The sequence below is a fragment of the Podarcis vaucheri genome (genome assembly GCF_965113315.1).
Source record: "Podarcis vaucheri genome assembly, chromosome: Z".
Lineage (NCBI taxonomy): Eukaryota > Metazoa > Chordata > Lepidosauria > Squamata > Lacertidae > Podarcis > Podarcis vaucheri.
Window position 1 is genome coordinate 17,324,462 of NC_138758.1, and position 21,309 is coordinate 17,345,770.

General features: G+C 42.8%; 1 long non-coding RNA gene across 2 annotated transcripts; it reads right to left on the minus strand.

Annotated features, from left to right (window-relative positions):
• Window positions 1–5,462: 5,462 nt before the first annotated feature.
• On the minus strand, window positions 5,463–18,118 carry LOC309524190. Of its 2 annotated transcripts, XR_014215842.1 has the most exons (3): window positions 17,720–18,118; window positions 15,886–15,951; window positions 5,463–5,567 (listed from the first exon to the last, which is right to left on the minus strand). It is a non-coding gene; the product is annotated as an uncharacterized lncRNA (long non-coding RNA). The 2 variants fall into 2 exon arrangements; XR_014215843.1 differs by lacking the exon at window positions 5,463–5,567 and having other exon boundaries at window positions 17,444–18,118.
• Between the last annotated feature and the right edge of the window lie 3,191 nt (window positions 18,119–21,309).

A 21,309-nucleotide genomic window follows, 5' to 3' on the forward strand; every position in this document is an offset into this window, starting at 1 on the left:
AGCTGGGAGTGGTGGTTTGCAAGCATTAAGTCATCAAATGGACATGTGCATTTGACTTCAGATGCTCTGAATAATCTATTACAACAGTGCATCAGATACAACCAATCAAACACTTGGCATCCATCTATAACATTCAGTACAGGAAAACACTACACTGGCGCCCCGCAAGACGAATGCCTCGCAAGACGGAAAACTCGCTAGACGAAAGAGTTTTCCGTTTTGGAGGTGCTTCGCAAAACGAATTTCCTATGGGCTTGCTTCGCAAGACGACAATGTCTTGCGAGTTCCTGCTGGGTCCCCCCCCTTTTTCTAAGCCGCTAAGCCGCTTATCAGCTGATCCGATCAGAAGATAAGCTGCTAAAAGCCGCTAATAGCGCTAATCCGCTAATCCGTCAATAGGCTTGCTTCGCAAGACGACAATGTCTTGCGAGTTCCTGCTGGGTTCCCCCCCTTTTTCTAAGCCGCTAAGCCGCTTATCAGCTGATCCAATCAGCAGATAAGCTGCTAAAAGCGCTAATCCGCTAATCCGTCAATGGGCTTGCTTTACAAGACGAAAAAACCGCAAGACGAAGAGAATCACAGAACGGATTCTTTTTGTCTTGCGAGGCACCACTGTATTATGTAGGCCCTGCACTTACCAGCTGGTTGGCAATGATTGACTGACACATTCATGTTTCAGTTTGTAACTTCCCCCGCCCCCCAAAAACCGCTCATTATTTAACAGAGTCTTCAGGACACACCCAGATTTTCAGCTTGGCATCCTGCCATCATAGCAGTCCCCACACTTCACTGCTGTGATCATTTTCTTTGCCATTGAGCTGTTGTATGCCAATCCACCTGGTTTCTAACTTCTCCTATTCATTAAGAAAAGAGGCAGGTTTTGCTCACCGAGAGCATATGCATTTGGCATAATCATGCTTTTTGCTAAATGTTTGGGTTCCTTGCAAACTTTACTACTTAGAATAGTTTAGGGCCTCTTCAAGAAACCCAGAGTGATTTTCTTGTCAACCCACTCTTGCAAGCAGGAATTGCAGAATATAAACCTTCCCAGTTTTCTAATCCTTATGATTAAATGCAATGATATGAGAAGATCTGGGAGAAGAGCTTTTATGCTCTTTTCTAAATTTACTTATTATAAATGAAGGAAGGTCATGCAGCCAATCAATTCATTGAAAGATGAAACTTATTTATGAAACATCAGTATTCAAATTTCAAGATAAAACACAGCCACATGTCTTCCTTCCACTCATCTGATTGTGATAGCAAGTTATGAATATTTTTCTTATTGATGATCACCTCCTATTTAATTACTATCTGTTTTTAGCACCAGGAAACAGCATTCTGCTTATCTTTTAGTAGGGTGTGGTTGAGTTGCATCAGCCATGTGTGTGTGTGAGTGTGTGTGTATACACACACACACACACACACACACACACACGGTTGTTTATCCTTGTTTTTAATGTTTATTCTTATAAATTGATTTAAATTTCATTGTTCTCAAAAAAAGTGTCTAATAAATAAAAATAATACATCTCCACATCTTCTTTCTTCTTCCCTTTTTAATCTATCTTATTTTCTTTCCCCCTCTGTTTTTTTTCTGTCTTTGTTTCTCTGAACAGATAAGATCCATTTAGCCTTCTAGGGCCCCTCCAGGCATTCTTTTCATTGTGCATTCATGACGATTTGTGTTCATAATGGTATTGTGACAGTTATCATAATCCTGCTTTCAATAATCTTTGCACTTGGAAAAAGGTTTGGGGTGAACATACTCCTCCATTTGCAACTTATGCATGTCCCACAGCTTGCTGCTGAAATCCTGCAACATTTTATGCCAAAAAAGCTGGGGTGGGGTGGGGTGGGGTTGTTCATCTTTTGTACTCGTATAGTGCAATGCTGCAACAGTGCCCCTAAAGAAAATAATGTGATAACATTGGGGAAGCATTGAAGAGCAACTAATGACATGTGGACGGTCCAGTATAAATCCACCACTAATGTGCTAATATAATAACATGCTGCAGAATATTCCCTAAAACACACACATGAAAACACAAATGGTCTAGAGCAGGGGTGCCCAAACTTTTTTCAAAGAGGGCCAGATCTGATGAAGTGAACATGCGTGAGGGCTGACCAAAGTTGTTGAGCTTTTTTTTAGGATTTGACTCCTAAACTGCCACAGGAGCTGGATTAGACTTTGGACATGCCTGGCATAGGTAACTCTCTCCCCCAGTGGAAGGGCACAGCCAGAGGGCATAAGAGAAAGGGCTGTAGAGCTGCCACTATTGGCCCCTCTTCTTTGCATGTGTCTATTGAGGCAATCAGCTATCTCTGCCTAAAAATACAGTCAGCTCTGTAGAGGAGCTTTGAGCCATTAGTTGCATTGTAAGAGTCAATAATGTTGCCACAGACTCTATAAATCAAACAGTTCTGAAAGCCACCCACCCACTTCAAACAGCAATCTGAAATAAACATGGGGGGGGGGGCGGAAAATCACATAATTTTCTACAGATGCTAGGTGGACATCTTGCTACTTGTTTGCATGCGCTCAATATAAAAACAAATGGAGGTTTCCTGAATGCATGTAAAGTGGAGGTTTCCTGTGTAGAACAGCCGGCGCCGCTAGAGAGCACATGTTCTCTGGCTTGTAGGCTGCCGCGCATGCGCTGAAGAGGCGGCTTTCTTGTGTAAAAAAAAGAAGAAGGCGAGAATAAAAGGTGAAGGCTGGCGGCCGGCAGCGGCTACACGGGCCACATGATGAGGTCTGGTGGGCCGGATTCGGCCCGCGGGCCTTGTGTTTGACACCCGTGGTCTAGAGGGAACCTAAGTTTTCATTGCATATGTGATGGCATTAAATATTGGTAGTTTCTGTTGTAAATTTTTTGCTTTCCCACTTCATTAAAAGCCAGCATGATGCAATGATTAGAGAGTGTCAGGCTAGGATCCAGGAGACCTGTGTTCTAATGCTCACTCAGTCGTGAAGCTCACTGGGCGACCGTGGCCCAATCACTATCTCTTAGCCTAAACTATCTCACAGAATTAATGTGAGAATAAAATAAGGAGGTGAGAACCATGCACACTGCCTTGAGATCCTTGGAGAAAAAGTTGGGATATAAATGAAACAAACAAATTAAATAATCAAGCAAAGAACTAACCATTCCAGTGTTTCACAGAACCACCTTGAAAGACTGGTGGAATCTTTTTTGTTCAGTAGGAAATAAAAGGAACTATGTCAGAAGTTTAGGATGAACCTAAGTTCCAATTGTTTCCTTTTTCTTTTATACATCCTCCTTCAAGAGTTTAAGTGCCAAGAAAGAGCAGTTGCCATTAGCCTTGGCAGGACCACTGTATCCTTCAGACAGATGGGCCATCTATCCAATGGGAGTCCCATTACATTGCTATCAACTCTGTACTTGGACACCAGCTGGTTGGACATTTGGCAAGATTTGGGGGATGTGTTAGAGGAGCCAAAAGTTAGCTGGCCACTGGGGTGGCTGTGAACTTACAGTACCACAATTGTGGAGGCAGAAAGGGATGGGATTATAGGGAAGCCATGCTGCTGGCCACTGCAAGAGACAAGGGAAGAGAGGAATCCTTATTTTAAGAAAGGATGGGACATTTGTTAAATGAATAATGAACCAGAATCAGTGTGGCTGCCAGATATTTGACCTCAGTAAATGAAATGAATTATTATTTGCCTATTTGCAAGGCTTTAAGAAAACAATGCCAAAATTCCATCTGGCACATTTTAAATTATGATAATCCATGCTCCTTGAAAAAATAAAATAAAAATCAGTTGATATTGTTCTGTTTTCTCCACCAAAGAGCTGGCAGCCTGGAATCACAGATTAGCAAGAGAGGCAAGGGAACTGTTAGCACTAGTATTAATGCCATTACCGGGTAGCTGTATACGTAGTCACTAGGGAGAAGGGTGAAGCACTGTCCCATCTAGGCAACCACTAAGGGTTCTTATTGTAGGTTGTGCAGCCCCATCCTTTCTGGTACATCAGGGAAGGTTCTGATCCTGGAAGCAATGAAGCCACAGTCTCATAATCAGGAACAGAGGTTGGTGAAGGGAGGCATCATGGTGCCAGATGAGCTGTCTGCCTTCTAATTCTTTTTTTCTGTCTGGGTTCATTGCCCTACTTGTCTTGGGCTCCAGGCTACTGTAGGCCACTGGCGTATAGCCTGTTAGGGACAAAGGGAAGGATTTTTTGGGGTTGCACCCAAAAAAGTTCTACTAAGAGTATTGAAATAAATGAACCTAAGTTGGCCATGTCCATTAATTTGAGTAGAACTAAAACTGGAAACAAACTTCCAGTTCAGTTTGACCCCCAATACTGCAAGGCTATGGGAACATGCAGACTACATCTTCCAGTATCCCTGAGTATTAGCCATGCTGGCTGGAGTTGATGGGTTCAGCAACGTTTGGAGGGTCACCCGCATAATTCTGAGCACTGTGTTTGGATGAAGAATGGCTCTGCTTTCCATATGCACTTACCGTATTTTTCACCCCATAAGACGCACCGGCCCATAAGACGCACCTAGTTTTTTTGGGGGGAAATAAAGGGAAAAATTTTTTATTTCCCCCCCAGGTGCGCTCCGCTAATCCCGAAGCTTGGGGCGTGCGGAGCTCAGCACGCCCCAAGCTTCTGGGTGCCGGCAAGGTCTCCGCTAGCTGTGGGAGAGCCGGGCGCCTCTCCCAGGGCTAGCGGACAGCTGCGCTAATCCTGAAGCTTGGGGCGTGCGGAGCTCAGCGCGCCCCAAGCTTCTGGGTGCCGGCAAGCAGTCCGCTAGCCCTGGGAGAGCCGCGGAGCTCTCCCACGGCTAGCGGACCGCTGCGCTAATACAGAAGCTTGGGGCGTGCGGAGGTCAGCGCGCCCCAAGCTTCTGGGTGCAGGCAAGCTCTCCGCTAGCCCTGGGAGAGCTGGGTCTCCCACAGCTAGCGGATAGCTTCCTGAAGCCTGGAGAGCGAGAGGGATCGGTGCGTACCGACCCCCCTCGCTCTCCAGGCTTCAGCGAAAGCCTGCATTCGCCCCATAAGACGCACCCATATTTCCCCTTCATTTTTGGAGGGGGAAAAGTGCGTCTTATAGGGCGAAAAATACGGTAATTGCTGACAATGCATTTCAGAAGTCTCAGCATGTCTCTTATAGAGTTGGTGTGTCTTTTTTATTTTTTATTAAACCGGTCTAGCTTCGGAGGCTAGCTTAGCTGGGGTTTGAGATCCTCCTTGCCCATTCTTTTAAAAGGGAAATGAATTGCTGCCATTTCATTTCTCTAATGCCTTTCCAATAGATCTAACAGTCACTCATGTTGCAATGTTGCAGTTGTTATCTTGGAAGCTTGCTACAGGCAAAACAAGCAAACAAAACCTGGGACTAGCTATGAAATCCAAGGGTACATGCTTGAGGTATACAGCCCAGGAAGAATACATTAAAATATGAATGTTTGGCAATTACCTTCTTATTGTTTCATATGAGCTACTAGAAAACCATGTTCTGCTTGTGCCAGGGAATTGAAGAGCGGTGATTCAGTTCACCTTCTGACAGTTAATAGATGCTGAAACATGACTGTGAGAGAAAGCAAAACCCAGTCAGCATTCAGCTTCTCATTTAGGAAGCTGTTGTTTTCATTTGGAGGAGCCTATAGGAACTGCTTATCAGCCAACCTAGTCAAACAAAGGGCAGACAGAGCTGTCATCCCCATACACGGGAAACTATGTTTGTCAGCATTCAGCAACTTGCTGTGCATAGGGGAGTGATGGATATTCTCTCAAGAACTGCCCCATATATATGAATCAGCGGAGAAATCTATGCATGCACCATTTGGGGGCATGTAAACCAAGCTATGTATTTGAAGAAGGAAGGCTCACAAAGAGAGCCTGGAAAAAATGAACCAGTGACCGACTTGACAAAATGTAGGTCCTTAAATCATAAGTCAAGCTGAGAACTTCTTTATCCCCCAAATGTCATGAGAGTGGAGTGATATGGCTGGGTGGACTATGCCTTTTTTGAATGTTCTTGGCAGATCCTGCATCCACATGGAAGTTTATTCCATTTTCTTGAAGTTTCCCTAACTGTTGATTTCCGCATTATATGCGAGTTTCCATGTGACATAAAAGTCACTTCTAGTGCAGGTTTAGAGGACTGGGCCATTTCATGGAAGATAAGGCTATCAGCCTATACTAACCATTATGGCTATGCTCTGTCTTCATGGTTGGAGGCAAGGTGCTGGAAAGCATGGGAGGGGAGAGTGCGCTTATGCTTAAATTCTTATGGTGTTCCCATTGGCATCTGACTGTCCACTGCGAGAACCAGATGCTGGGCTAGATGGCCCATTGGCATGACCCAGCAAGCTTTTCTTGTGTGCTTGTGTTCTGTCATACATTATTTAAGTGTCTAGTACCGGGGTCAGCAAACTTTTTCATCAGAGGGCTGGTCCACTGTCCCTCAGACCTTGTGGGAGGCTGGACTATCTTTTGAAAAATACCTTGCAAGCCAGTCCCGCAGCTGCCTCCGGACCTGGAGGAGGAACGCACTCTGCACACGCTCAGGAGCGCATCTTGGTGCCATCTGCTCACCGGCGTTGTTGACAAGGAGCAGCCGCTCCATTGGCACGTCCCTGTTGAGCTCCCAGGTGGCATGCACCATGGGCTGCGGCCCATCGTCCAAGGCCAGGTCGGCGGGCAGGCCATGCACATGGAGCACCAGGAAGGCAGCACACATCTCGCCCTCCAGCTGCTCCAGTGCAGCCACTGAGCATGCCACCAGCAGCAGCGCTGAGCTAGGTGCCAGGCTTAGGGCCAGCAGACACGCCAAGCTTCAGTTGAAGCCCCACGATGCGTTCGTCATGATGCCCATGGCGTGGCCCAGACCCGCTGCCCACCTGCTCGCCTCTCCGTCCATGGCCGCACCAGGTTTACCTCAGCTACGGGTGGCGAGGCTTCGGATTGGCTGCAGGCAGTTCCTGCAGCAAATCCGAAGCCGTGCCAGAATTGCTGCCCACCCAGAAGCCATGCCAGCATCGCGGAAGTCATTCCGCGCGCGGTGAGGCGTCTGCAGCACGCGGGGACTGACTGAGCGGGCAGCATGGTCCGCCGGCCGGATTTAAGAGCCTGGGGGGCCGCATCCAGCCCCCGGGCCTTAGTTTGCCGACCCCTGGTCTAGTACAGAGGAAGGATGCCATGCCTCTGTCACTTTAAGCATGTCACCATCTGCAAAACATATGAACTGGAACATAGACCCATTTGTTTGCATCAGCCTTCCCCAACCTGATGCCCTGCATGTCTTTTGGGCTCCAGTTTCCATCAGCCCCAGTGAACAGCTTGGCAAATGACCAGTGATGATGGGAGGTCTAGTTGAAAACATATTTATGGCACTAGACTGGAGATGGTGGCTTGCATAAAAGTTGGTTGAAGTACACTGGGTAGATATTTGACTCTTTTGGCCAACTTCTTGGAAACACACAGGGGGCAGGGCCATGTTTGATTCACTGAGAAGCATATTCCTTTGTTGCATGAATACTGGTGGAAGCCACATCAATCTTCCTTTGACTCTTATATCATGACCTGCTTCTTTACTTTTCAAATAAAAATATATTATAAAGCAAAGCAAAGAACCAGTGGGTAGTCTCTGCCTTCTGTCCTGTATCTATTTGCTCTCTGGCGAGTATGGGAAGAAAACCTCTTGGGATTATCTGGTGTGAAGCAGATCTCTTTTAGAGTCATATTCTTAACCCAGTGAAGAGAATTACAGAACTTCGAAACAACTGCTTCAAAAAAGTTTTTGCTTCTTCACATGAGCGCCTGTCTTGTTGCAATCAATTTTTAAAGCCCCCCCCCTCAAAAGAAACCCAAGAGTCCTTTATCAGTGATTGAAAGAGATTCAATTTGGCCTCGTCTAATTCCTTATCTAATTATTTGATGTGCCGTGCAGCTTGAAAGCTAATTGACATTGTGTCATTTTCAGTTTCTTACAACAGAAGCACAGACAAGCCGCCCTTCCCATTTCGGCATCTTCCTTGAGTCACTTTGCTGGAGAAATAAGTAATCTAAATTTAATTGAGTGCATTATTGCCAGGACTATGAGACCTTTGCACACTATTAGTATAGACACGAATGCAACGAATCGTTTCCCTCCTGAGGATTTAGCAGAGGTGCAAGTGGGACCAGAGGGTTTTCCAGTACAGTAAATCCCTTCCTTTTCTTGAAAGGAAATTAATATCTGTTTGGAATATCTACTAAGCCACAGCACATAATTTCATTACTTATGGAATTACAATTCTTAACCTGATATCAATCTGAAGGCTCAGGGCAGGTAATAATATTTTAAAACACTTAAAGCGGGGTGGGGTGGGGGGACGGACATCATTGAAATGTGGAATACATGAAATTTTATATGGAAACTTTATCTTCCAGACTGAAGGCTGCATTGTTTCATGGGTAACTTTCATGACCCACACACCCGCCAACATTTCTCCAATGAAAATAGGGATGGCCTATTCCATAATCATTATTTTACTATTTATACCCCACCCATATGACTGGGTTGCCCCAGCCACTCTGGGGGACCTTTAACATATATAAAAACATAATAAAACATTATGGTAGGAGAGGGAAAGCCAGTTACAAGACTTCAGCTAGATTGGAGGGGAGGGGAACTGGAGGATATAAGGGTTGTAGAGGAAAATTGAACAGGCCTGAATACCTAGGCCTTTAGGGGATGCCACACAGAGAAAGGAGGTTTAGCCCTCACTCTTTTGCAGGAGGCTGTCTTCAGGTTCTCTCCCTAAGCCCCATTGGGTGGAGGCAAAAATAAGTACCTGCATCCCTGGTTGAGGCAGCATTGGACACCTCCACTGAAATTGCAACAGTAATTGTAGCCTCTGAATCATCACAGAGTCAGTAAATTTTATCCTCAATATGGTGGGCCAGATGATCACAGCAGTCTTCCATTGCCCCCAGAGGCTTGCCTTGACCAGCAGCTAAGAACAAGTTTCAAACAACCAGCAAAACCTCTGCTGGGTGCTATTACTCGAGGATGCAGCAGACGGATAAAAACAGGACTTCTTTGCTGCATTTATTGTCACATGATAGCTGCAATTATGTGCTTTAGCCAAGGCTTAGTCACCTTGGAACAGGAACCTATACCACTTGAGCTCTAGTGACCACCTAGCCTTACTTCATTGGCCACAGTTCATTAGAATTTCAGGGAGCATTGCAGGCCTTGCAGCATCAGAGACCACACTCAGAAGTGATCAGCAGAGATTCCTGTATTGCAGGGGGTTGGACTAGATGAACCTTGAAGTCCCTTCCAACTCTACAATTCTATGATTTTATTAATTCAACAGCCCTTCTCAACTCACCATTACATAATGAGGCAAGAGCCTTGTTCGAATTACCTGTTCCTATCCACTGGAAAGTCCTCCAGAGCTTTCAGGAATCCACCAAGAACCATAAATAAAATATCAGTACCCTCTACCCTTTGGCTTTTGTTCACAAATAATTTCTTCTATTCCAAGTACGTGCGTTTACAGATAGATATGAACAAGATTCCTGTCTGAAACCCAGGAGAGCCTGTACAAGTTCAGTGTTGGCAATACTGAGCCAGAAGGACCAGTGTTTAGATTAAGGCAGAATTTTAATTTGCAATGTCTGAATTCATTTAATTGGGCCATGGAGTCTTGGAAAACGCAGTTTCTATGCATCCCAACAAATCTTACAAGGTTTCTGCTGTCACCAGCCAATCCTCCCTGTTTCAGGTTCTTTCCTCTTCCTTTAGAAGGGTAAAATTTGCTTTGGAAGACGAGACTGTCAGAAAGGGATGAGTTCCCCCAGGGTGGAACATATTTGAGCTTTTTTAGAGAAATGCCTTGAGTCTCCCCAAGGGCTCTCTGTTCTGGAAAAAAAGGGCTAATTATGAACAGAGCTGGGTGTATGAAAGAGCTTATTGGAGCACCAAATATTTAGTCTTAACTCTAGGTAAGTGATTTCTGTAGGAGTGGATCGAGAAGAACCACACACTCCAGTTCACAGGCACCCACAAAGGCTTGCATCACATATATTGTGATGCACCCACAAAGCCACTGAAAGCAGAAGATGCCTTCATGGAAGGAACCACAGTGCCCATCATCTTCGATCATTGATCATGCTGGTTGGGACATCTGGAAAACCGGAGCCAGAATCTAGTACTAAAAGAGTTCTGGAACTGATTCAAGAATTTGGTCAGGTAGCAGGTTTTAAGTTGAACAAGACGAAAACTAAGGTTTTAGAGAAAAATCTAACTGAGATCGATAGAGATAAGTTTCAGAAGGAGACAGGATTAACACTGGTTAAGAAAGTGAAATATTTAGGGGTTAATATGACCGCTAAGAATGTGAGTTTATTTAAGGATAATTATGAAAAATGTTGGACTGAAGTGAAAAAGGACTTAGAAATATGGTCAAATTTGAAGTTATCATTGTTAGGTCGAATTGCTGTGATAAAAATGAATGTACTGACAAGAATGCTGTTTCTGTTTCAAACATTGCAAATTTTGGACAAAATGGACTGTTTCAAAAAGTGGCAGAGAGATATCTCTAGATTTGTCTGGCAGGGCAAAAAGCCTCGTATAAAATTTAAGATATTAACTGATGCTAAAGAAAGAGGTGGATTTGCCCTGCCAGACCTTAAACTTTATTATTATTATTATTTTGTTGGCTGAGAGAATGGATGCTTCTTGAAAATGCTGACATGTTGGATTTGGAAGGTTTTAACAATGTATTTGGTTGGCATGCATATCTGTGGTATGACAAGGTTAAAGCACATAAAGTGTTTAAAAACCATATTGTCAGGAAAGCACTGTTTAATGTTTGGATAAGATACAAAGACCTGTTAGAAAATAAAACCCTGAGATGGCTGTCACCAATGGAAGCAAAGGCTCAGAAAAAACTCAATATGGAGGCCAAATGGCCAAAGTATTGGGAAATTCTGGAGCAAGAGGGAGATAGACTAAAACTGCAGAGCTTTGAAAAATTAAAAAACAGAGTGCAAGACTGGCTCCATTATCATCAAATAATGGAGGCATATAATTTGGACAAAAAATTAGGCTTCCAGGTGGAAAAATCAAAACTGGAAACAGAATTGTTAGACCCCAAAGTTAAGAATTTGTCAAGAATGTATAACTTGTTGTTGAAATGGAATACTCAGGATGAAATGGTGAAATCTGCTATGATCAAATGGGCACAAGATGTTGGACATAACATTATGATGGCTGACTGGGAACAGTTATGGACCATAGGTATGAAGTTTACGGCATGTAATGCCTTAAGAGAGAATCTAATGAAAATGATCTATAGGTGGTACATAACACCAGTCAAGCTTGCAAAAATCTACCATTTGCCTGATAACAAATGTTGGAAATGTAAGGAGACTGAAGGTACATTATTTCACCTTTGGTGGACATGCCCAAGGATTAAGAACTTCTGGGAGATGATTTATAATGAAATGAAAAAGGTATTTAAATATACCTTCCTGAAGAAACCAGAGGCCTTTCTCCTGGGCATGGTCGGCCAATTGGTGCCAAAGAAGGATAGAACTTTTTTATGTATGCTACAACAGCAGCAAGAATACTCATCGCAAAGCACTGGAAGACACAAGATTTACCCACCCGGGAAGAATGGCAGATGAAGCTGATGGACTACATGGAATTGGCGGAAATGACTGGCAGAATCCGAGACCAGGGAGAAGAGTCGGTGGAAGAAGATTGGAAAAAAAAATCAAAGTATATTTACAGAAATATTGTAAAATTAATGGATGTTAGAAGGATGCTGGAATGAAGTTACATGGTTTTAGCAGAAATGTTATAAAGAACTAAGTAAAAATAGATTGTTAATGGGCCAAAGTGTAAAATTTAAGGTCAGATTGTGTTAAGATAAATTATAGAACAAAAATTGAGAAAGATGGAAAGGATTTGCTGAAATAGCTAATTGAACAAGAATACAAAAAAGGGAGGTGCGAGGAGGTCGATGATACAAGTAAATGAAAGGTAGAGATATAGAGATAATCGATGTGTTTTTTAAATGTTTTTGCTTTTCTTGTTGTTTTGTTGTATTGTTTCTTTTTGTTTTTTCTCTTTATTTTTGATGTATTGTGAACTTTTTGCTGTTTTTTTCTTCTTTTTTCTGTAACTATTAAACTTTTAATAAATATCTTTTTTTTTTTTTTAAAAAAAAGGGAAAACCACAGGTTCCCCATTCCTGCCTCCCGATGTCATTTAAGGAGCAGGTTTGTTGAGATGAATTGAAAAGATCCTTCAGTTGGAGAAGTCTGTATGCCAAGGGTGGGGAACTTGTAGACCTTAGAAGTTGCCAAACTACAACTACCCCGAACATTGGGCATGTTAGCTGAGGCTGCTGGAAACTTTCCCATCTGGGGAGCCACACGTTCCTCACTCCTACTGTAGCTGCACTAGAAAATGCAGGATCAGATTCACTAGAAAATGCAGGATCAGACAACCTAAAGAAACTAGCACAGTTAGAGGTAAGGAGCAATGTAATATGTGCCAACAGAGCACTACATAAGGTGTGTAGAAGCTTTAGATCTCCAGGTACTGCTGAACTAATACTCCCACCAGCCCCAGCAAACATGGCCAAGAGCTAGGAGTGATGGAAGTTGTAGTTCAGTAACATCTGAAGGGCTATAAGTCCTCTTTACATGAGATTCAAGCAAGCCTGTCCACATGATCCTAGGAGGGAGGAGAAAATGGAAGCTGGAATCATTTTCTGTACTAGGTGGAATACCCAAAGGCTTTTGGGAATATAAGTACATACCTTCCAGCATTTATCTGATGAAAATAGGGATGTCCCATTCCATAATAATAATTTTATTATTTATACCCTGCACAATTATTTATACCCTCCAGCTACTATGGACAGCTTACAACATATATAAAAACATAATAAAACATTAAACATTAAACAAAAACCTTCCCTATAGAGGATTGCCTTCAGAAAGCTTGGGAGTTGGGTAATTCTAAACCCTCCCAACATTTCTCCAATGAAAATAGGGACATTCTAAGGAAAAGTGGGACATACCGGGATCAAATCAGAAAACGGGACGGCATCTTTCAATCAGGGATGTCCCTGGAAAATAGGGACACTTGGAGAGTCCGTAAGTATGCATGGAAAACTATACCATCTCCATCTGTTTAGACATATAGATAATGAATTGGACACATTGCACATCAATGAATCTGGCAATTTAGAGGTTATGGGTCAGAACACAGGAGCCTTTAGCATGGAAGGAAATTAGCTGCAAAGTGAGGAAGAGACAAATCACTCCTTGAAGGTAGTAATAATCTACAGCTGAAGTCATTTGGAAAGATATATGCTGGATTGTGGTTATTAGACCCTGAAGTCTAATAGCAGAGAAAGGTGAGGGGGAGCGCTTAAAACCCTCAACAATTAATTACAAAGGATCCATGTTTTACCATTTGGAATTGAGAACAGGTGTGAGAGAATTGTACAAAACACATGCTCTGCCTTTGTGCAATTTAGAACAAGTGATAATTGTTTGAAGACAAGACATATGAGCTAACAGCTCCAATTTCCAGTCTCACTATTTATCTGTCCAATTACAAAAGTGGTTCAAAGGTTGTGAAAGGTGAGTTGCAAAGTTTCTGCCAAGCCAATTCTCTCTTTGAATCTTGTAATCAAAGAGCTGAGGTGTATGGATGTGGGTGAGGTTTTTGTTGTTATTGTTGCCATGGTGACTGTGTGAGTGATGTATCATGTCATAATTATGTTATGAGACCACAATTCACCAAATATAGCTCATGCTCCATATTTCCAAAGAATTTGTGAACTAGAATGTGTGTGAACTAGGATGTATGTGAACTAGGGATTCAGTTTCTGGATGCTAGCTGGCCTGATCTACACCTGTCAGACTTATATGCAGATCAGAATATAGATAATATTATCACCAATATATATTTATTTACACCCCACCTTTTCCCCTGATGGGACTCAAGGTGACTTACTGATAAAAACATGAATCTCCAAACACATCAAAATAATATTGGAAAAACAATAACTAAACATCATTAAGAAGAAGAAGAAGAAGAAGAAGAGTTTGGATTTGATATCCCGCCTTTCACTCCCTTTAAGGAGTCTCAAAGCGGCTAACATTCTCCTTTCCCTTCCTCCCCCACAACAAACACTCTGTGAGGTGAGTGGGGCTGAGAGACTTCAGAGAGAAGCGTGACTAGCCCAAGGTCACCCAGCAGCTGCATGTGGAGGAGCGGAGACGCGAACCCGGTTCCCCAGATTACGAGACTACTGCTCTTAACCACTACACCACACTGGCTCATTAAACTTTAGTAGAATTAGAATTCTCTCTCGCACACACTGTTTAAAACATATAAACAATTACAATAAAACAGCATGACACCAGCCCTTTTCTTAAAAACATTCAGTACCCAAAAGCCTCTTGGAACAAGGAGATCTTCACCTGCCAGCAGAAAGACAAGAAGGAAGGAGCAAGTCTAGCTTCTCCAGGGAGGGAGTTTGAGAGTCTAGGGGCAGCTACTGATGAGGTGGCCAGAAAGATTGCCCCATGATAGATCACAGTGCTACAAGTTTCTCCAAGCCATGTTCATGGATTTAATTCATTTTCCCTATGCGCTCTCAAACATTTTTTAAAAATTAAAAATCAATATAAAATTACCTTCAGAATTTTGCAAGGGTAACTAATGTGACACCCGTCAGTGCCAGTATGCTCACAAGTACCTCCAAAAAATCCCATAGAAGTCTTTAGTGAATATCTCCTTGCAAACAGCCAAGACCGTCTCCCTGCTGGGCCTTCATACACTGAACATGCCCCCTTAAATGTGCCAGGACCCATCCTCCCTTCTGAGTGGAGAATTGCAAATAGTTTCTCTTTCTGAGCAAATGTAGCAGCAGCTATATAGGTGCCTTTTCCTCCTATTAGCAGGTGGCTGATGGAGGGCATGCGCCTTTTGTGTCCCTGTCTCTAGCAGATGTGACAGCCATTTTGTGTTATGCCTCCCCAACCCCCCCAATTTTGTGACTGGCACTCAGAATCTTAAATGGTCTATCACGTACAATTCTAGTGGCTCAGAGGTTCTAGCTTTACTAAAATAATGTATTTGTTCCATTTTTGACGTGTTGAAAAGTACACTAAGCATCCTTATCAGTGTATTGACTTCTATCCACTTTGGATAGATTTGGAGTTATCACTCGGTAGTAAAAAGGGCAGCCTGAAGCTGCCGGGGAAACTGTGTACACTAGTCTGAAATATAACTGCATTCTCACATTAATATTCTTATGCTTGCATTCTGAGGGCCTTCTCGGTAGTGGCGCCTGCCCTGTGGAGCACCCTCCCATCAGATGTCAAGGAAATAAACAACTATCTGACTTTTAGAAGACATCTGAAGTCAATCCTATTTAGGAAAGTTTTAAATGTTTGATGTTTTATTGTATTTTTAATATGTTGGAAGCCACGTAGAGTGGCTGGGGAAACCCAGCCAAATGGGCGGGGTATAATAATAATAATAATAATAATAATAATAATAATAATAATAATAATTTTATTAAACTTGTGTTAAATTGCAGAAATAATATATGTTTTGACATCTTTGGGTCCTTCTTTTCTTGACTTAAAGAATGAAGGTATATACATAAATGTACAGTGAACTCATGATACCCTTAAGCCACACACACACACACACACACACACACACACACACACACCAGCTTGGTGTTCATTAATAGGTCCATTTATATGCATTTACCAATGGCAAAAGACTTGAAGTTAAAAATAGAATTCTCTCTGCCAGTTTTGAAATAGTCCCAATTCTATTTGTTACTCGAAGAAATGCAAAGTATACTTACATGTAGGTACAGATTAGCATCAACTGCAATTTCTTTCTACCAGAAGAAATTGAATCAGAAGAATAACTAAAAAATAAACACACACTTTCACTAGGCCTTCTGCCTTGAGAGATATTGCAAATCTAATTATCAGAATGTTAAAGATGTATTTCACTTAGATATTTCATTTGTGCAAACCTTTCCAAATTCAGATCATAATTTGGTGGCCATGAAGGATGGGGAAGAAATTCAATCCAGTTCACATTTAAAGGAGAACTAATTCACTTTTTCCAAAACAATATGTGAAATAATAGCCATCCTTTGAAATTCAACTTCTCTGAATTTTTCAATTCCTCCAACTAAGTAATATGTGTAGGCTTTGACCTTTAAAGCCTTGTGTGGCTCAGGACTGCCATTTCCCATGTGAAATGACCTGGACCCTGTGATCATCATCTAAGTGCCTTCATGGTGTGGATGCTCCATGGGAGGTCTGGATGGAGGCACACAAGAATGGGTCTTTTCTGTGGTGGCTCTCCACTTGTGGAATGCTCTCTCCAGGGAAGCTCACCTGATTCCAACACTAGATATATTTAGGAATCAGCAAAAAAAAAAAAAATCTTCGTCACCAGGTCCTTGGCTTTTAATTATCTATGGCCTTCAGTAGTGGGTAGGATGCTGTGATCCTGCCTTTTTAAAAAAATATGTATGCATTTTAGATTTTTTCTACGCTTTGTTTTATGCTGTAAGTTATTTATGGATTATTGTTAGTTGGTTTGGGATGCAATGGTAAAAAGTAACTAATAAGTTGTATTATTAATAAGAATGATTGCATATGTTGGGATAAAGTGTGCATAAAAATAACATACAGTGGTGCCTTGCAAGACGAAAAGAATCTGTTCTGTGATTCTCTTTGTCTAGCGGTTTTTTTGTCTTGCGAAGCAAGCCCATTGACAGATTAGAGGATTAGCGCTTTTAGCGGCTTTTAGCGGCTTATCAGCTTATCGGATCAGCTGATAAGTGGCTTAGCGGCTTAGAAAAAGGGGGGGAGGAAAAAAAACCCGCAGGAACTCGCAAGACATTTTCGTCTTGCGAAGCAAGCCTATAAGAGATTTGTTTTGCGAAGCACCTCCAAAACGGAAAACTCCTTCGTCTAGCGAGTTTTCCATCTTGTGAGGCATTCGTCTTGCGGGGCACCACTGTACTAAAATGTGTCATATTAGGGAAAACTGTGTTGCAAAAACATGTCTATGACACAAAAAAATGCATGCCCAAAATGTGTATACAAGGAGAAATTCACACTAAAATATTGATAACTTAAAAAAAAATATGGATGGGGGTGATGGGAGTTTTAGTTCAACATAATCTGGAGGGCAACACATTGGCTACCCCAGGGATATCCCCTGGATTGTTTTCCATTTTTCACAATTCCCATAGTGCCAACTGGGCACTGTGCCATCAGCATTCAGATTACACCTTGTTAGCTAATTTAAAACTAAGATGCACACATATTTTGTTCTAATCGAGACAAGCTTTGAGAAATTACCGCCAAGAGACGGAGCAGATTTGAAAGAATGAGCACCTGGAAAGTGATGGATGGGAAGCCGAGATAAAGTCTTGTCCCTGCCTTAATTATCAGAAACTGTCTGATTAGTTTTACTCTTCTCTGACGCAAGGAATAAAATCCAGGTGTCAGACTTTAGCAGTACAATTAGCGCATGCAAGATTCCAAACATGATTATTAGGCCGTAATGGAGGCGCAGAATAATGGGAGTCAAGCTGATGGAAATATAAGCCCAGGCCTGCTTGTGAGAGAAACGTTTGGTAGCGGTAAAGAGAATAGCTATGAGTCTCTTACTCAGTGGTGGTTAGTGCTGGGAAGGCAGGGATCCCCGTGGTAGATGTAACTTGAGTCAATGAGAGGCAGAGCCAACTAATACACCCTAGTGGTCCCGGGCCCTAAGGAAGTTAGATTGGCTTCAACCAGAGCCAGGGCCTTTTCAACACTGGCCCCGGCCTGGTGCAACGCTCTGCCTCATGAGACCTGGGCCCTGCAGGATCTGATTTCTTTTTGCAGGGCCTGTAAGACAGAGCTGTTCTGCCTGGCCTTTGGCTTGGAGCCAATTTGATTCCCTCCCCCTCTTTCTTTTTTCTTTTTCCGTTCTCCTCCTGTGATGAGGCTGCATTTTAATATTTCAATATTTTAATGTTGTATTTTAATCTTGTTTTTAAGTTGTATTCATTCAACTTGTTTTTATTATTGCTTGTAAGCCGCTCTGAGCCCTGAGGGCGGGGTATAAAGAAAAATTATTATTATTATTATTATTATTATTATTATTATTATTATTATTATTACTCCTTCCTGAGTTCTACAAGGGCAACTCTGAGACTCAGCAGGAGGAAGCTGGTATGCAGTGACATGCCCTGAACAACGTGTGCTCGACTGACCAGCCTTCACTGCCCATACTGTTACCCTTTTCAAATATCTTCCTCAAGGTTCCTGTAAAAGCTTCCTGAAAATAAAAACACCACAAATCTAAATATGGAATCTGCACTGAGAGAGCAGCTCCGTGCATGCAATATTGTTGATCAGATATTTTTAAATGGGCAATAGGTACTTGCCCATGTGTGTTTTAATCTGCAAACTATTGGTGAGAACTGCCAACAAAAGCAATTTTCCATCTTGAAGAAATTCTCTCCCTCTCACCCTCTCTCGTTTTATTTTGTGGCAAATTAACTTATGTAGCTCTTTTTCAAAGTGCATTCACAGACCATAACATTCGATTCAGTTCATAGGATAGCTAAAGCCCAGGCATTTATATCTGTAAGATTTATGGGTTCTTCTTGTCCCTGTTACACTTCTTGATGCGTATGTCTATGTGCGTGTGCACATGCAGGATCAGCTAAACCTCTGTACAAAACCTGACAGTAAACATGTTTAATGGAACTGATTGCAGAGAATTACTTGATGGCCCCATTTTGCTAGTGAGGCAACCTTTGTACTTACTCATCTTGACTTTGGGTTGCCTTTCATCAGATGTACAGATGTTAGCACTAAATATATTAGCTTGGGAGCTATTTTTTAACCAGCTGAAAGGGATGGAAGCATGGAGAAAGCAAAATTTCATATGCTGAACATAGGCTATCATTCAGATATTTGCAACCAGAAGGAAATGATGTATGACTGTTGTACATAAGATAAGAATACTATCAGAACAGACAAGGAGCATAAGCATTGGATTTCTGTGCCCAGGCCTACTTGACTTTCATCAATCAGAAATAACTTTTGGGTTGGGTGGAGCTACTGTGCTCACTTCCTAGGGGGTTAAGTTACTGTTGTTTACCTGGAGGGAGAGGGGTGAGGAGCTAGGGGAGGTTGGTGTGGTGCAAACATACAGGTGAAGCCTGTTCAGCCCTCCTGCTGGTATGTTGACACCACACCAATCTTCCTGCCACCTCATCCTCTTGGTAAGCAACAGTGCCAAGAAGGTAGTGTAATGTCTCTGTGCCACTCAGTGACCAGGAACTTTGGGGTGTCCTGGTTTTTACTTTTTGAAATGTGGCAACCCTACCCATGAGGCAAGCTGAGGTGACTGCATCATGAGGCAGGATCAACAGGGGCAGCAGATCCCTATGTTTATATTTCTTCCCCCCTTGTTTTTGGTGTAGATCTTCCCTCACTCCTTCAAAGTGGGACACCATTCTGGGGTATACCTCAGGTGCCAAAATGTCTTGGGCTGGTCCTGGACGACATATAGACCTTTGGAGCCACATTATGCATATGTCAAATGCAATCTGGTATGGAGAAGAATTGAACTTAAGTTCATGGGGAAGTTAGAATTGGAAAAGTCTAAGAGTCTCTTTCCCCTGCCTTCTCTTCCTCTTGGGTCTTCAGCAGGATGGGAGCAAAGCAGCACATCCCCTTCCTTCATGTAATGGGCAGAAGCAGTGGCGTAGCGTGGGGGGTGCAGGGGGGCCGACCGCACCGGGCGCAACACCTGGGGGTTAGGGGGCGCAAATCCACGGGTTAGGGGGTGCAAATCCACGGGTTAGGGGGTGCAAATCCACGGGTTAGGGGGCGCAAATTACTTGCCTTGCCCCGGGTGCTGACAACCCACGCTACGCCACTGGGCAGAAGAAAAGCAGGCTGGAGCCAAGCTTCCTGGTGGGATCTTTTTCTCTGGCTTTCATGTAAAGGACTGTTATATAAATGGGCAACAATTAATATATGGAAACCACAGCAGAGCTAATCTGCATTTCTCATGCACTCTTAGCAAATACAGATGGCCAATTACCAAGTAGTAATTTGCTATAAGGGACACGGGTGGCACTGTGGTCTAAACCACTGAGCCTCTTGGGCTTGCTGATCAGAAGGTCAGCAGTTTGAATCCCCACAATGGGGTGAGCTCACGTTTCTCTGTCCAAGCTCCTGCCAACCTAGCAGTTCGATTGCACACTAGTGCAAGTAGATAAATAGGTACCGCTGCGGCGGGATGGTAAATGTGTTTCCATGCACTCTGGTTTCTGTCATGGTGTTCCGTTGCACCATAAGCAGTCTAGTCTGGCCACATGACCCAGAAAGCTGTCTGTGGACAAACGCCGGCTCCCTCAGCCTGAAAGCGAGATGAGCAATGCAACCCCATAGCTGCCTTTGACTGGACTTAACTGTTCAGAGGTCCTTTACTTAATTTGCTATGCCATACAATGATGGGAGATCATGTGTAGCATCCCCACACCCATTCAGTGAAGAGAATATTTTTATCACTCCATGATTTTCTGATCTGTGACATGTGAGCACATTGTAGAATTGACCTATACATCTTGTATACCAGGCTGTATACTAGGAGGAGTGGTGAAACTTCACCACCCCAAGGGGGGCAAGTGCTTTGAATTCCCAGGTTTAGATTCCCTGACATCTCCATGTAAAACAATCTACTAGCAAATGAGGGGAATGACCTCAGCCAGAGGCCCTAGTGCCACTGGCAGAGTAGACAATTCTGAGCCTGCTAGATTGACTCTCTGACCTCATATAAGGCAGCATTCTCTCATAGCACTACAGAGACACAACTGCATAACAATTCCTCTGACCTGAAGCTGTTAATGAACTCTGAAACTTCAGTGATTGTTATTAATTATTTTGAAAAAAGCTACCTGAACCCTTTTGTCTCTTTACACAATGAAGTTCAGAATGCAGGCCAGCATCTGGGATAGCTAACACTAATAAATACCACCCTTGTTGTTACTGTTGTATTTTTCTTTTACTGAAAATTGTGCCATTCTTTTAAGCCATTCTCTTTGATCTAGGTGGTTGTCAAGATCTAAACAAAGTTTTGAATTCGCCACCGTCAGAGAATAATCAGAAACTTAAATCCTCTCCATGAAATGAGATTTTTTTTGTATCATAAACCCCTCCAAGCAATGTTTGATGTTTTATTAACAGTCCCCACT